This window comes from Symphodus melops (assembly GCF_947650265.1).
Source record: "Symphodus melops genome assembly, chromosome: 19".
Lineage (NCBI taxonomy): Eukaryota > Metazoa > Chordata > Actinopteri > Labriformes > Labridae > Symphodus > Symphodus melops.
Genome location: NC_136709.1, coordinates 3,533,468 through 3,548,573, shown reverse-complemented (window position 1 = coordinate 3,548,573; position 15,106 = coordinate 3,533,468). Strand labels below are relative to the sequence as shown.

The window sequence follows — 15,106 nt, the reverse complement described above, 5'->3', positions numbered from 1 at the left end:
TGCACAAGAGATAATGGTTTAGGTGATTATAGGCAGGGTTGGTCATTTCCAAAATAGCATGATTCTCCCTAAAAAGCCACGCCCCTCACTTACATGCATGCATGCCATTGGTCCAGAAGCAGATTTCAGCTCATGCTTTGAGTGTGGGCTCGTGCATGCATGGGGTAAAGGGCTTGATTGGTTTACAAAACCTGGACCACAATACAAGGATAGGTTAGTTCCCACTCTAGATTATCCCTCAGAAATGATTGTGAACCGTTTAATAGAGTTATGCTGCAGTTGAGGATTTTACCACTAGATGTCACCGTTGTTGGTTAGATAGATAGATAGATAGATACTTTATTGATCCCGAGGGAAATTCAGGGCATCCAGTAGCAGTATACAGACAGGCAGGACACAAGACATTGGTTACAATACAAGACATTGGTTACAATACACACCCGCTGTCCCCCCTCCCTTCTCTATACAATAATCCCCCACACAAGATTTAGCAGTCCCTATGTGACTAAGAGTAAAGGTTAAACCTGTGCAGTTGGCATTAGCATTAGACTTAAAACTTATATAGCATAAAGTACCTAACCTGTGAGGAGAGAAAAACGTGTGATGTTTAAAAGAGACCTGTAGACAGTTAAAGGGCCTTGGAAACAAAGGCTGACCTAGAAACTAGTTACATGTGTATGTACAGAGGTCTTTGAGCTTATGCCCGAGGTGTGAGTACAGTCGTTAAACAGTCGTTAAACAGTCAATGTAGGAGTAGTGAGCAGTGATTAGCATTAAGTGTCCAAAACAATGAGGTGAAACCAGGGGGGATTAGGGTGATTGCCGTTTAAGTACCCAACTTTTGAGGAGCAGATTAGCATTAAGTGTTGAAGACAATAGAGTGAAACTTGACCTAGTTAGGGTGATCATGTCAACCCTTACAGATGTAGCATAACAATACAGTAGGATGGAGCCAGATGATTAGAGTGATTATCATTAAAGTGACCTGTGCTCAGTAAGGTGACTATCAATATGCATTAAAGTGTCCAACTGGAGGCTGACTCTGAGGTCAGCGGTGCAGGTGGGGAGTGAGAAAAAAGTGAAAAAAGAGTCCAGGGTTCACCGTGTGCTTCTTCCCTGCCGTGACAGTGAAGTGTTGTACAGTCTTATGGCCAGGGGGACAAAAGAGTTCTTGAGTCTGTCTGTGGAGCACGACTGTGACAGCAGTCTGTCACTGAACATGCTCCTCTGGCCGGTGAAGGTGCTGTGAAGAGTGTGGTGTGTTTTGTCCAGTGTGGTGTGTTTTGTGGTGTGTTTTGTCCATGATGGAGAGCCTCCAGAGGAGGTCTCTGGACAGGAGACCTGTTCTTCCTGGTGGGACAGCTTACAAACTGGTGAAAGTCCGGTAGTGTGGAGTTCAATGTAACATGGTTAAAGTCCCCTGAGATGGCAATGAAAGCATCCGGGTGCTGTGTTTGTAATCTCGAGATGTTAGAGTGGATGACGTCACACGCAGTCTCGGCGTGCACACGGGGTGGGACGTAAACAGCAACAACGATCGCGTGAGAGAACTCCCTGGGCATGTAGTAAGGACGGAGACCTACCGCCAGCAGCTCAATGTCTTTGCTGCACGTTGCCTCCTTCACCGTAATATGTCCATGGTGGCACCATCTGTTGTTAATAAACAGCGCGAGTCCTCCTCCTTTCCGTTTTCCGCTGCGTTTCGTGTCTCTGTCCGTTAATTACCAGCTGTACATTGAGAACGTAGTATACCTGATCATACTGCTTTGTCATATTCTGCAGAACTTTTTTGTTGCTCTTTGTCTATAATCAGAATTTACTCTCAGCTGTTTGTCAATATTCTGCATTCAGATAAAAGCTCTGCACTGATTGGTCACATGAAGTTAGTTTAGATGTGACAATATACTAGTTATAATAAACCTTACATCCCAGTGGGGCAGACAAACACTGACAAGACTGAAGCTGCAAATCTCATGCTACTGAAATGACTCTTAAAACACAAAACCAACTTTTAGAAAGTCCATACTGCTAAGAATAGATGATAGGCTTCAATCCATCCCCCCTCCCCCCCACCATCACCAGAGACCAGGTGAGCAAGGAGCTGAAGAGACTCCGCCCCAGGAAGGCAGCAGGCCCAGACAAGGTGTGTCCCAGGATGCTAAAGGCCTGCTCTGCTGAGCTGGGGGAGCCACTTCAGCACATCTTCAACATGAGCCTGCGGCTCGGGAAGGTTCCTGTGCTCTGGAAGACCTCGTGCCTCACCCCTGTCCCCAAGAAGAAAAACCCCAGTGAACCAGGCGACTTCAGACCAATCGCTCTGACATCCCACGTTATGAAGACCTTCGAACGGCTGCTGCTCCAACACCTCAGACCCCAGGTCCAACACGCACAGGATCCCCTGCAGTTTGCATACCAGGCAAAGGTGGGCGTGGACGATGCCATCCTCTATCTTCTACACAGGGCTTACTCTCATCTGGACAAAGGGAGCAGCGTGATGAGAATCATGTTCTTTGATTTCTCAAGCGCTTTCGACACCATCCGTCCCCTCCTACTGAGAGACAAGCTGACCGAGATGAGGGTGGACTCGCACCTGGTGAGGTGGATCACGGACTACCTCACAGAGAGACCACAGTACGTCAGATTGAAGGACTGCACATCTGACACTGTGGTCAGCAGCACCGGAGCACCACAGGGGACCGTGCTCTCCCCCGTCCTGTTCACCCTGTACACCTCGGACTTCCAGTATAACTCTGAGCTCTGCCACATGCAGAAATACTCGGACGACACTGCGATAGTTGCTTGTGTCAGGGATGGACAGGAGGAGGAGTACAGGAGCCTGATCGAGGACTTTGTGACGTGGTGCAGTGCCAACCATCTGCAGCTAAACACCTCCAAGACCAAGGAGATGGTGGTGGACTTCCGAAGGAACAAACCACATCTTGAACCTGTTTCCATCGGCGGGGTCGACGTGGAGGTGGTCAGGACCTACGGGTACCTGGGGCTGCAGCTGGATGACAAGCTGGACTGGTCGCCTAACATGGACACTACCTGCAGGAAGGGACAGAGCCGTCTGTACTTCCTGAGAAGGCTGGGGTCCTTCAACATCTGCAAAAAGCTGCTGCAGATGTTCTACCAGTCTGTGGTGTCCAGCGTCCTCTTCTACGCAGTGGTGTGCTGGGGAGGAAGCTGCAAGAAGAGGGACGCAGCACGCCTGGACAGACTGGTGAGGAGGGCCGGCTCTGTGGTGGGTACAAAGCTGGACTCTCTGGTGTCAGTGGTAGAGAGGAGGTCTCTGGACAAAATGCTCTCCATCATGGACAACACACACCACCCTCTGCACAGCACCTTCACCGGGCAGAGGAGCATGTTCAGCGAAAGACTGCTGTCACAGTCGTGCTCCACGGACAGACTCAAGAACTCTTTCGTCCCCCTGGCAATAAGACTGTATAACACTTCACTGTCACGTCAGGGAAGAAGCGCACGGTGATCCCTGGAATCTTTTTTCACTTTTTTCTCACTCCTCACCTGCACTGCTGACCTCAGAGTCAGCCTCCAGTTGGACACTGTAATGCATATTGATAGTCACTTTACTGAGCACTGGTCACTTTAACGATAATCACCCTAATCATGTCTGGTTTCATCCTACTGTTGTGTTATGCTACATCTGTAAGGGTTGACATGATCACCCTAATTAGGTCAAGTTTCACTCTATTGTCTCCAACACTGAATGCTAATCTGCCCCCCAATAGTTGGGTACTTAACGATAATTACCCTAACCACTCCTGGTTTCACCATATTGTCTAGGACACTTAATGCAAATCACTGCTCCTTTAAGTGGGTGAGCCAATTTACATTCCTGCATTGACTGTTTAATGACTGTACTCACACCTCTGGCACTACCTCCAACACCTCTGTACATGCACATGTAACTAGTTTCTAAAGGTCAGCACTTTGTTTCTAAGGCTCTTTAACTGTTTACAGGTCTCTTTTAACCAACACATGTTTTTCTCTCCTCACAGGTTGTGTACATTATGCTATATTAGTTTTAAGTCTAACTGCTAATGCTAACTGCACAGGTTTAACATATAATTATATTTATTCTTAGTCACATAGGGGCTGCTAAATCTGTTTGGGGGATTTTGTATACAGAGGGGAGTGGGGACAGCGGGTGTGTATTGTAACTAATGTCTTGTGTCCTGCCTGTCTGTATACTGCTACTGGATGCCTTGAATTTCCCTCGGGATCAATAAAGTATCTATCTATCTATCTATCTATCTATGTTTCACATTTTTTGGGAGCAAGCTGAGATCAACATCTTTTTTTACTACATGTTGAATATTTTCTTATTTTTTGGTGAGTCTCAATGAACTCTTAAGGATATTGAAGGGATAATTCTCCTATTTAAAAACATGAATCTGTATTGAGATTGGCTCTTTCTTTACAGAGAAAAGGCAGAGTGTCTTTTCGGCTACTGATGGAGAAATACAACTCCCAGAATGCACAGCACCGCAGGCCACCCGCACTGAAGCTGCAACGCTCTATTTACAGTGTGTTGACAAGACATACGGCCGCGTGCTCAACTGATTCTGAGATTTCAGTAGGATTTGGCATCTAAGAAATTCCTGTCAGCAAACAGGGAGGCAGGCACACCACCTGTCCGTCCCAGCCCGGGCCCCTCATCCTAACCTAGCCTGTTAGCATAGCTTCTTAGCAAGATGGAAGGCATTGCTTTTAGACTCTGGCAGTGAGTGAGGTCCCACCCACTGACCTGTAATAGGTCTGTAGCTTCAAAAAACATTTGGAACAATCAATGTAGTTTCACCCCCTTTAACCACAGCAGCCTCCCATGACGCAAAATGACGATTTAAGTGTCATTGGAGGCTTCTTTTCAGACAAGAAATACAGAGCTTTCCTTTCTCAGGGGAAAAATACTACCAGGCTCCAGTTTTTTGGTTTTCTTTAATTCTGACTGAGAATAAAAGTCAGCATTCAGGATTAAAGTCTGAATCCCAACATTTCTTTTTCCGTGACCCTAACCGTCTTCCGTACAAATAAGTAAGTCTGTTCCTTGTTTGTTCATGTGATGTTAGCTCAAAATGTAACATAAGAATGTGCAAGGAGAATTAATAAAGTAAATTCATAATTAATTATCATCTGTGTGAAATTAATTTCTTAGGTAATTGTACTCAGACGATGATGGGAACGTAAGCACACCAAACCCAAACTGAATTACTACATAATGTTGCACTGATGTACTCATTCTTAATATTATTCATTGTCATTCATTAATCATTGTTGTTTGTGTTGATTGGTTTTGTGTGTTGTTTTTTTTTTTATGTAAAATTTTGTGGGAGAAACCAGAGCACCTGGAGAAAACCCACACACAGAACATCCAATCAGACTAACACAAAGGTGTGTCCTCAAGGAGAACATTTATGTGAGGCTGCTGATTTCCCATGGTGACTGGAAATGGGAAATAGAAGAGCGGGACAGAAGAATCGAGTAGAAAGATAGGTTCGGGAAAGGACATGAATGTTGTAGACTGACCATTTAGGCCTTTCTGGTCAGCAGCCCTTTGAACTCAAAGTGTTGCCTCATGTATCTGTTCTGTTTAGTGGCCAAGGCCCTCAAGGATTCTCGAGACTCCTTCGAACGGTACTTGTAATTCTCAGCAAGCTGGGGGCGGGACTGTCTTTTGAGTGTGGTCTTCTCGCTACTGGATAGCAAAGGGTTTACCAGCGGATTGATCCTTTTGTTGACTCTGTTAGACAATGGCATCTTGTCCTGTTTAAACCACTTTGTGATGCTCTGTTTATCTTCAGTACCATATATTGACCCTGACTCTTGTGTGTCAGAAATAGATGGACAGTGGTTCTGCTTTGGATGTACCTCACCGAGCTCTTCAAAGTGAGCAGTGCCAGAATTATGCAAAGTTATCTCTACATCTTTATCCTGACGCTCTGCACTAGCAGAAAGAGAGCACTCAGCTGAAGTTTCTCCAGCCCTGAAAATGTCTCTCCCATATATGGATGGAGGACTTCTCAGCCTCCACCTGTTTTCCCATTTGTTGAAAATTTGAGTCTCCTCTTCCAGTGATACAAACGGGTCATATTTCTCCAGCAAATCCTCTTTCTTCTCTTCTTCTTGCTTCTCTATGTTCATGGATCTGAACATGAGCTTTTTACACTTTATTGGTTTGCTAGCGGCAAGACATCTTTGCTTACACTTCTCCTCCCTTTCTCTTTCTTTCTCAAGTTTCAACCTAAGCTCCTCTTCACGCAGCCTTATCATCATCTCTATGTGACGCTTCTGTCTCATTTCTATCAAGGCTTCTTCAGGGACTTTGTCAAGCTGGTCAAACAGTCTAAACATACGATGCTCAATACTGGTCATCTTCTCCAAAGTGTCAAGTGTGTTTAACCGAGTATCGACTATGGTACGATACGCAACTGTGACCTTCACACCCAGAGCTTCCAGCAAAGAATCCATGTCATCTTTAAGTATTGAGTCATGGAGCTGAACCTTGACTTTGAGTTGGCCAGCTCTTTCTTTTACTCTCTTAATTTGATCATTCAGTTCATTTATCTCAGAGATTAGCTTCTCTTCTTCCACATTACATGCATTCACAGTTTTCTCTGTTTGCAGACGAAACTCCTTCAGTGTCTCATTGTTTCTGGTGACACTCTGACACAGGACTAGGTGAAGCTTGACCAGCTGCTGGTTCTGATCCACAAACTGCTTGGGATCAGATAGAAATGTCTTTAGTCTCTGCTCAAGTTTCAAGCTTTCATCATCCATTTCAGAATTTTTGTTTTGGGCCGAGGTCTGTCCAGGCGTCTCGCCACTGAGGCTGCACACAGCATCGGACTGAGGCAAAAACTTGATGACAATGTTTTTATACTTGTTATATGTATGCATGATTGTTTCAGTGTGTTCTAATTCATTGGTAATGTTTGCAATTACTTCATGCAAGTCCTCACTTATCACATTTAAATCCTCTTTTGAATTATGCGCTCTGTCAAAGTCCGAGTTTGCTTTTGCAAGTCGTTCCTCAGCCCCGCTGAGTAACTGCCCATGCTTACTTTTTAAACTATGAAGATACTGCTCAATCTTAGTTACATCCTGCTCCTTTAGAACAATAGCTCTGTGTAGCTGTTTCATCTCACCTCTCTTTAAAATCAGGGATGCCATAATCATGGCTCTCTTCTGTTCAATGATGGTAATTTCTTTGGAGGGAAGTTTCTGCTTTGGTTTTCTGTTTGCCATTGTGTTTGTAATTCTATAAAACTGAATCGAACCTTACAAAATAATAGACTTTGAATCAGTGTTGCCAACTCCTCTGTAAGGAAAGTAGCTATTGACTGTCCTAGAAATCGCTGGCAATATGCATGTAATCGTAACGGATGCTGTAGGAGAAATGACGTTGAGGGAGAGACAAACAGTGTACAAATGAGCTGTGTCTGTTTTATAACAGGTTGCCAGTGACATCACAACTATCCTGTGACATCACAGCCTTTGATATTTTTAAACAAACAAAAATCCATTTCAGGGAAATTCTGTTTTTTTAAGCACTGTATTATTTTTTTTAATTACACATGTACTGTACGTCCTGAATTCGAACACAACACACAAAACTTGTTTCTGCTGCGAGCAAAACCAACATGTGAGATTAGAGCTGCAAAATGTATCACAGCCTTTTAGAAGCTGCAGACAACCAGACGAATCTGAACACACAAATACAGACTCGCACACATGAACAAAGCTACACACAGAATACTACACAAATACAACACATACACACAAACTAAAACATTCAAACAAGCACCTATGTGAAATCCCCAAATGTGGGAATCTCGACTGTATAATTTGTGGCAGTGGGGGACTGCGTTTGTGCTCTCCCTTGATGTTTTTTTGAGGGGGCGGCTGTGGCTCAATGGGTAGAGTTGTCGTCTCTCCATCGGAAGGTCGAGGGTCCGATGCCCAGCTCCTGCGAGCAACATGTCCGGTGTGTCCTCGGGCAAGACACTTAACCCCCTTAACGGGTTTTCGGACTGATTCCTGTGCCACTCTATAGCACCTAACACGTATGTGTGAATTAGGACGGGAGGCCTACAGGCAGACCCAGCCTAAAAGCCATCACCTCTCAATGCTCATTTTCTTTCATATGCTGGACCCCAGTATTTGAGAAGGCCAACACCCTCCTTTCTGCAAACCACAAGAACCTCTTCCCCACATGATCAGAGGCACTGCTTGTCAACAGGCAACTGCTTGGGGCCCCAGACCAGTAGGGGTCCTCCCAACAGATGACAAACTTTAAACCACAGCATTACCTCAAAAAGTGCACACTTTTCAATCACAGAAGGAAACCTCCCTAATAAGGCCCCATCAGAAAGCACTTACTCTCAATGCCCTGCTTAGTGTTGCATGCATTATTGCAGTAAAAATAATAACGGACGCTGGATACAGGGGCCCCTAATGCATGTTTGCCTGGGGCCCCAACACACCCTAGAAGCGCCCCTGTTGTTCCAAAGGATTTGCATCTGCCACGAAGGACACCTGCCAAAATCTGTGGATCTTTTTTATTTAAAGGTTTATTTGAATTGGGATAGATACAAAAACAAAGATAATCTTGAACAGTCATCTGATATACAGTGAGTTCCATAATTTTGTTCCTTTTATTGAAAAGGCAGTTTGAGCAAAGAATGTTCTGCCGAATGGGACACAATTGGTTTTTTATGTTGCTCGAGTGGTGGATCTGAAACCACTTTGTAGTCTTGTTATAGTCTTGCAGAGCAGTTTGGGAGCAGCGTTATTTAGGCATTTGAATGCCAGTTTAACTGAGTGTAAGGAAATAAAATTAACAAAACATATGATCTTGTATTTGCGTAGGATTTGGCAGCGATGATACCTTATTCCTTTCTTGTCCAGGACATTTAAGGCTCGGTTATAGAGACTCTTTATGGCCTTCATTGATGACTGGTGAACCTGGGACAATGTGGAAACCAGGATTCATAAAGAGAAAATCACAGTTAAAAGTCAAAGAGATTCTTATCATAAAACAGCCTAGGTTTTCCTCAATGGTTTTACACATGACTTGTAAAGTTTAACTGATAGTCTGAAATTATTCTCAGATGCTTAACTTCAGGGACTTGTTCAATGAGCTCACCATTAACTTTTATATTCAGGAGGTATGTTAGAGGTTGTTTTTTATATGGACAAGCAAACAGAGTTTTTTTTGTGTGTTTAAAGTTAAACAAGATGAGGACAACCAAGGTGATATTTTGTCTACATTGGCATTTAGTTTCTCAGGTTTTACTGGATTAATATACAACTCTGTTATATGTAGACCTATATCTGGGCACACATCTGTTAAGTCATTGATACAGAGGCTGAAGAGTACAGGTCCCAAGACAGTGCCCTGATGGATCCCGGTTTCAGTTTTGCGGAAAGTGGATCTCACATTATCAATTGTAACACATTGTTCATGGCACGTTAATGACTGTTTGGATAAATTTAACTTTGTTAGTTTTGAAATTAAAATGTTGAGATTGACTATATCAAATGGGTTTTTTTTAGATCTAAAAGTGCTGCACCAACCACATGACCAAGTGATTGTTTAATATTTTTGATTAGAAACAAGTGGCAGATTTTGTAGAACGATTATGTCTGAATTCGAATTGCAGTGGATGCAAGTAACGGTTTGTAAAAATAAACATCATACACAAAGAAACTAAGGTGATAAATATGAAGAATATTATATAAAAATAAATACACACCCATATACATAGGCTACTCTGCTTCTTTAAAGTAAATGCCCCAAATCAGCTGATCACCAGAGCAGGGACAGTGGGAGTTAAAGAGAGGGAGTGGCTTAAACGAAGAAATGTAATACATTTGTGAGAGATTATACCTGTTTTTTATGTTTTAATTTACACTGATCTCCATTTGAAATGTTAAGTCATGGAAACCTGCAGGGGTTGTGGTGAAGAACAACTCTAAATGTTTCTGTTATATTAAATGTTTCTTGATGTCAGCTGCTTCAATAAGAACTGATGGGTGATTCACAACTGAAAGAAGACTTCTTATTGGTTCCTGACTAAAGGGCTGGACTCTGATAAACACTTATATTCAAATGAAGTGAAGAAAGTCAGTGAAAGCTGTTCCTGCAAGTGACTGACTCGTACAGTGATCTGCTTTTATCTCGTGTTCTTTACTAATTCACTTCAAGGTGAGTATTCTTTGATAATAAGATCAAATCTGCTTAAACAGGATCGAAAAAAATTTACTAGATGGTTCATTATTATTTTGCTGTGCAGATCAGATTTACGGTTTAATTTGTACCGACCCCTTTCTTGTTGAATTAGGGTTGAATCACTGAAGCCTAAAACATTTCTGTATACCACATTCTCAGTGTTTTCTTCTTTCATATTTTGTTGGTGCCTGATGTTTATTATTTTAGATTTTACTCACTGTTACCTGAATCAGAACCAAGCAGGGAGAGTCAGCTTTTAGTTTCTAAGCTCTCATCTGTGAAACGCTCGGTTGGAGGTACAATTTCTGGTTTAATCAACACAGCCACCGCCTTCCATAAGATCCTGTATCAAACCAGACAAACTGGTATAGAGTAATACCGGGTGCATGATATTTGTACTGTAGACTTTGGATATCAGATCTCTGATGGCTATACTAGCTGTCATAACCGGGAACTACTGTTTATATCATCAGATTTGACCAGATATTGTACATTTGGCACCAAGGGCAAAGCACCCTGTGCATTTAAGCAGCAACCTCTGGTGTTGAAAAAATAAAGTCGACGAGGAAGTGTGAAATCTTGCATTTCCTCGAGTCTGTTATAGCAGAAATTAAAATGTTTACAGCCTGGTTATAAAAACAAAATAGGTCTGATAAGCCCATGTCTCCATTGGTACACACTGTATTGAGGGTGAATTTCTTGATAACTCGTTCATTTTGATTTGATGAAGGATAAAAATTATTCACAATGAGGGGCATAAACAACCTGTTTAATAGATTGATAAGACCTGCCTCAGCTCCAGCTCTCAGCCTCTCAGTTTGACAGACAGCTCGGGTAAGACAGCATAGCATAGAAACGATAGGCTTCCAAAGCCCCCTGCAGTGACAGATGGGGGAAGTCACCCAGGCTTCTGCCATTCATATTTACAGTCTATAACAATACAAGCAGAGATACACACAACCACAGTGATCCAGAGCTAAATTTACACTCACTGTGATAAATCACTTAGAAACCACAAACAGCCGGGAGACGAGCAGAGAGTAAAAATAGTTTGTTGTTGTGTTTTTAGGGATCCTTATAAATAAGCAGCTTGTGTTGTGCTCATCAAGATCTTATCTGAACAGATGTCTGTGATTCCCTAAAATACAAACTTCAATTATAAAAGTCAACTTGTAAAAATAATGTCAGGTTTTCATCAGACTCTCGCCCATAAACACAATGAAAAGGACAGGCTGAGGTCAGACAGAACCTGCACAGGATCAGGCCAGGTCAGATTTTTTTGGGCACCATTTAATGATGCCCGATTATTATCCATTGTTGTACTTCTGTGAAAACATACATTGAAATTATTTTTTTAATCATCAATTTTATTTCAGCATAAATCTTACTTTGCCACTGTAGTTGTATTTCAAATTCAACTAATATTGAAATAATTTTTTTTTACAATAGTGGGTAAAATATGCAATGTTCAACATTTAACTTTCTTATTTAATGATGGAAGGCATCTCGCGACCCCCTTCTCAGTGTCTCACGAGCTCCCAGGGGGTCCCAATCCACACTTTAAGAACAGTAGAGTGTGGAGAAGACTCAGACCTGGACGCCTAAGACATTTAACAATGTGGTGCATTATTTTTCAAGATATTGAAATAGGTTTACATGTAAAATTGGCTGTTTTTCCACCAAGGACTAGATTATTGCAATGGATTCAGAATCATGAAGAACCCCTAGTTTGACTCCTTAAAAGCTACACAAGGCAAAGGTTAACATTTTTAATTTTTCACCTATAAGGTTCCAGGTATCCCGACTGAGAGCAGCTTTCACAGAGTTTCCTACTTGAGTTAAGTTAAAATATTGTTAGAAGACATGTTTATGAAATAATTTGTGAAGAAATGTCTCGGTGAGGAATTTATTACCATATTTGGCAAATATCTGAAAAATGCCCACACTACTAACCCATGCCACAACTCCACCCTGTAGCCTGAACTATACCGACTCTTAGTTGTATGAACACAATTAAATTGGCCCTTGAATCATAATCCCCCTCCCTATCACAAAACATTTTTTGCCTGGAAGTGAATTATTTCTTATTTTAAACATGATTATTGCAGATTTCTATACATTTCCATGCATGTGACTTTAAAACAGTGTCTTTGTGTGTTCCCTATACTTCACCATGTGTACTATACTAGGGTTTCTTAACCTTTTTGACCTTGGGGCCCAACATTTTCAGGGCAAGGTAGTCTGGGGCCCAATCGAGTAAATGGTTCTGATTTACCTTTTGCGGTCATTTTTATTTACTAGCTATTTGTGTCACTATGTTGTAATGAATACTGTTCTTAATTTGTATGTTTTTTAATCAATATATAACCTATACATAGGCTAATTATGCATAAAACCTTGCACAAGTTAACAAGATCATTTAATAAATTTTGCTCATATAAAACCATGTTTAAGTGCATGTTTGTGAAATAAGTAACACAATATAAACTTATCAATAAAAGCAATAAAAGTAGGTGCTCAATGAAGTTAGGTAGAATTGTTTAAATTAAAAAGAGCATTCTGTTTTGTGTAGCGCTGCCCCCGTTGCCGTCATTATTTTTTCGTTTTAAGAACCTCTCCATTACGTTTCAGATTCAGGCCCCGTTTACACGGAGACGCTGTGACAGTAAGACGAAACAGTTGAGTATCGGATTGGCCTTTCGTTCATGTTTCACTCTGTTCCATTTACTATCTTAAACCATACAGAATGGACGATACAGCTTTTTTGCAGAACTTTATTAAACTGTGCATAAACAAATACATACTCCTGCAGCCTGCTCTAGTCCCGGCGAGTGTCACACTCAAATCGGTCCCCCTAGGAACATGTGTTATAACTTTCCACATCCTCTCTTTTATTTTTTTTCACACACATTTGTTTTCTTTATAACCAAAATCAACTTTTCCTTTCCAGTGCCTCTTCCTAGTGCATCAGTATTTAAACAAGAACATTTTCAGTAAACATCCAACTATTCCTGGGCTCCAAAATAAATCTCTTTGGTCATACCTTCAATCATTTTCTCTCTGTTCTTTCTAGCAACACACTGTCTTTTTCTTTTTTTTTCTCTTTTCTTTTCCAGTGCAACTGCAGTCCGTAAACAACCATTACGCAACATCTCATATAACCAGATCATGTACAATAGTCTTTCAGATATGCAGGTGGTCTAATCTGACGACCACATCTGGTAGTAACAGTGGCATTATCACCTCGCTCTGCAGCCACTACAGTCTGTGTTTTGTTCATAGTCTTTGTACGCGAGGAGGAAGAAAGTGGGCTGTGGTTGTGCCTGAGATGGCGACGGTTTCTTCTCAGAACTCCACCAGACTCCAGCTCAACCTCGTATGATCTCGGGCCTACTGCTCTGAGCACTTTTGCAGTTTTCCAGGTTTTGCCAGGCTCGAATGGTTGGACTTGCACACTGTCCCCTTCTTTGAGATAATCCAAGTCTCTTGCTGTGCGGTTGTAGTATTCCTCCTGTCGTTGTCTATTGTTGGTAAGTCCTTGTTTGCTGTTCAGCACGTCAGGCTCTAACAGTGAGTCTTTTGTAGGAAAAAGGGTCCGGGTCCTTCTACTCAAAAGTCTCTGTGCTGGACTTGTGTTGACACCTTAGCTTGGAGTATTCTGATGATCCAGTATAGCCAAGTATGGATCCTTTCCTGCAGCTGCGGCATTCTGCATGAGCCATTTTGCTGTTTTGACTGCAGACTCTGCCTTTCCATTGCTTTGTGGATATCCTGGGGAGGATGTTCGGTGCTCAAACTCCCACTTTTGCCTGAATGCCTTAAACTCTTGTGACGAATACTGTGGTCCATTGTCCGAAATCAGCACATCTGGTATCCCCTCACGAGCGAAATGTGCTTTCAGCTTGTGGATCACAGTGGTGCTCTTGGTGTCAGGAAGACGGTCGACTTCCCAGAAGTTTGAATAGTAGTCCACAGTTATCATATAGTCCTTGTTATGCCATGAAAACAAATCAGTTCCTACCTTGGACCAGGGTCTGTAGGAAAAATCATGGGGATGCAAAGTCTCTTTCTGCTGTTTATGGTCAACTGACCTGCAGATGTCACATTTGGAGATGAAAGTCTTTATCTGTTCATTCATGCCCTGCCAGTATACATACTCACATGCCCGTCTGAGACATCCTTCGACTCCCAGATGTGATGAGTGAATACGGCTGGTAAGGTCGGCTCTGAGAGTGTCAGGGATAACTGCTCTTTCTCCCCTGAACACAATGCCATCCTGGAAGCTCATCTCACCCTGAAATGCGAAGTAGTGTTGAATGTCCTGTGCCATGTCTCTTTTGTTCCTCGGCCAACCTGTGAGGATCAGCTTTATCACGCTTTGCAACTTTGTGTCCACTTTTATTGCATCATGGATGACAGACAGTCTTTCTGCAGAAATGGGTAGGTAGGCTAACATGTTAACAGTCTCTAGATCTGACTCTGTGTCTCCCTGATTACAGTCAGGTAAGTACGCTCTGCTCAGTGTGTCCGCTAACAGCATATCTCTACCTGGCATGTAAGTTACATCAATGTCATATTTCTGCAGTTTGAGTACCATTCTCTGTAGTCTCTTTGGTGCATTAACAAGTGGCTTTCTCACTATATTCTCCAGTGGTTTATTGTCACTCTGAACTGTCACCTTTCTACCATAAGTATACTGGTGGAACTTTTCCATACCAAATACAATGGCTAAACATTCCTTTTCTATTTGGGCGTAACCCCTTTCTGTGGGAGTCAGTGCTCTGCTCGCAAAGGCCACAGGTTTACCTTTCTGAGTCAGGGCTGCACCTAGACCTGTCTCTGAAGCATCACATT

General features: G+C 42.4%; 1 protein-coding gene and 1 long non-coding RNA gene across 2 annotated transcripts in view; one reads left to right on the top strand and one right to left on the bottom strand.

Annotated features, from left to right (window-relative positions):
* Nucleotides 1-5,312: 5,312 nt before the first annotated feature.
* On the bottom strand, nucleotides 5,313-7,447 carry LOC306840555. The gene is made up of 2 exons (XR_013781346.1): nucleotides 7,167-7,447; nucleotides 5,313-6,735 (listed from the first exon to the last, which is right to left on the bottom strand). It is a non-coding gene; the product is annotated as an uncharacterized lncRNA (long non-coding RNA).
* A 2,722-nt stretch (nucleotides 7,448-10,169) lies between these two features.
* LOC306840541 (interferon-inducible GTPase 5-like) overlaps nucleotides 10,170-15,106 on the top strand; it is a 56,658-nt gene continuing 51,721 nt past the window's right edge. Inside the window, exon 1 of the mRNA XM_079369904.1 lies at nucleotides 10,170-10,228. The gene's annotated coding sequence lies outside the window, so the exon portion shown is untranslated. The remainder of the gene's footprint in view (nucleotides 10,229-15,106) is intronic.